Source organism: Nematolebias whitei, chromosome 7, assembly GCF_014905685.2.
Source record: "Nematolebias whitei isolate Nwh7 chromosome 7, NemWhi1, whole genome shotgun sequence".
NCBI classification, from domain to species: domain Eukaryota; kingdom Metazoa; phylum Chordata; class Actinopteri; order Cyprinodontiformes; family Rivulidae; genus Nematolebias; species Nematolebias whitei.
Window position 1 is genome coordinate 33431174 of NC_056504.1, and position 2514 is coordinate 33433687.

The following is a 2514-nucleotide window of genomic DNA, read 5'->3' on the forward strand; positions in this document are numbered from 1 at the left end:
TATGAATCTTATCCATTTTTTAAACAAATTGCTTATGTTTATTTATTTATTTTAAAGAAAAAAATGGTCTTGAAAACTAATTAGCTAAATATGAAAAAATAGACAATATTTTATTTGTAGATTGCTAGAAATAAAGCAATAAAATTTGTATTTTAATGTTCAATTTACATTTAGATAATTTTTATTTCCCCCCCAACATAGCACGAAAATAGAAAACTGGAAATGCCCTCTATCCGTCTGTCCGTCTGTCCATCTGTCCGTCTGTCTATCTGTCCATCTGTCCAGCCGTAAATGTGAGCACGATACCCTGAAAAATAAGTAAACTACCGACTTCCATTTGTATCATAATATATGTTTTTAGTATATTTTTATTTTGATGGAAGGGGTTTTGTTTATTGTGTTCACTTCTACCCATCTGTAATTCCTGTGTTTGGTTCTGTTTCTGCTTCTGCCCTGCCCACTCACACACGATCCTTGTCTCTCTGCACAGGTGTTTGTATTTTGTGGTTTGTTAGTCTTGTCTTTGTATTCCCCATGATTAGATTTTTGTTTAGGTTCTGCACTGAGCGCTGTCTGTCCAAGTTGATTTGTCTAATCCCCACAAGTTCTGTCTGTTGTTTTTGTTGACACGCCAGCACATTTATTTTTGTAAATAAATCAGTTTAGTCATTTTGAAGACTCTTGTCCAGCCTGATCTGTCTGCACCCCGGGTTTTGAACAACCTCAAACCATGACAGTTTTTGTGTGTGGCTGTATCTGTGCGTAAGAAATGTTCCTTGTGAAAATTGGGCTGCCAGACCCAAATCCAAGATGGGCTCCACCGTATATATGTAAACGTTGTGAGCTGGATAACTAAAAAAAAAAGCAACAGATCAACTTCCTTTTTTTGTTTGTAGGCATTAGAAAGGTTTCTTTTGTTGGTACTGGGTTGGGAAAACTGGTACATATGTATGGACTATATACCATATCATTTTATTTATAGAGCACTTAAAACAGCGACAAGGCCAACCAAAGTGCTATGATGACAAAGTGAAATGATGACAATAAACTATCCTTTCTACAATTTATATTGCTTAAAAGTAAAGTTTCCTCAAATGATTGGGGTGGCGAGTGAGGTGGGTGAATATTAATCTATGGTGGTTAAGACCACCATCGGCCACCCTCTGGATCCGCCATTGTACCTGGTGGATAAAATTACTTTTGTTGGCCAGGACCTGTCACTCTTTGACAGGAAAAAAACATCTATTGTTCTTATACACAATGTAACACCTATACTTTTTTGAATATGTTGCACCAAAAACATTCCCTGTTCACTTCCAATCCAGAAAAACACTTATTTTTTAAAAACAACAAACGTTTACTATTCTAATCCTTCAGAGACGGGGAACATTGGCGTACCACTTAATACTATTGTTATTTCTGACTCTGCCACATTTTTGCAACTTGCCTCTAAAGGTGTAACAGAAATCTTCCATTTGATTTTAAATTGGTCACTTTCTCCTCACTTGTTTTAACGATCTTCCAAACATTTATTTTCTCTGCTCTGCTCATACAATGTTTTTCCAGTTTATTCTCATCTTCTTGTTTTCTCATTCTGTTTGTATTTTATCTCGTTTTATATTTGCTTTGTCTTGTCTTCTCTTGGTTCTGTCCATCGTTAAACGGTCTTTCTGTCACATCTCTCCTCTTTCCCTCCACTCTTCTCTGGGGTGATGCGATGCCTCAGTGTGGGTTCTTCAAACGCAGTGAGCGGCGCCCCCACTATGAGACGGAGTACTACCAAGCACATTTGGGGGTCCAACCCTCGGAGGTGGAGAAGCAGGCATCAGATCTATAATATAAAAACTCTACATCTGGCCTGCTCTCCCCTCCTCTCCCTCCAAGCGGTAAAATTCTTCAGCCCTGATTGTTTTGCTCCTCAGCTCACTTGAAGGCGGTGGTGTTCATTCCAGAATAAAATCTAAGCGCAAACGTCACAGCAGTAGTATCTGTAAATGAGGCTTTAGGAGTTGGTGTAGTTGGCAGATTCTGTGCATTTAAAAAAATAAAAATGATCATTTTTCACTTTGAAATTCCCATAGTTTAAGAACAACTTTTTTCCTTTACAGATTTAAAAGAAGTAGGTTCTTTAATAACTGCTAAGATTTGATAAACAAATATGATTTCAGGTTTAGAGTTTAGGCTGCACAGTATAATTCCACTAAAATTTGTAATAAGAGAAAATGTCAATGATTTATTGTTTAATTATAGTTTAGTTTCTGTAACTTTACTTTTACAGTCTAACTTTGGAGAAGTAGTTGAACAAACTTTTCCTTTCTTTACATCCTCTTTATTTGAAAGGGAAATAAAATGTATCTTTTTTTGCATTCAAAATATTTCATAAATTTTTGTAAAGTGTACTGATACAAATCCAGGATCAGTTTTTATCAAACTAAAATACCCCAGTTCTGTATATAAAAAGGTATGGAAATGTAATTTTAGTTAAAAAAAAAATAAATAAATAAAAATAAAATA

General features: G+C 35.4%; 1 protein-coding gene across 1 annotated transcript in view; it reads left to right on the forward strand.

Moving 5' to 3' along the window:
• The window catches only part of itga7 (integrin, alpha 7), a 45682-nt gene that overhangs the window by 41724 nt on the left and 1444 nt on the right, over positions 1-2514 (forward strand). The gene's annotated exons all lie outside the window — the stretch shown is intronic.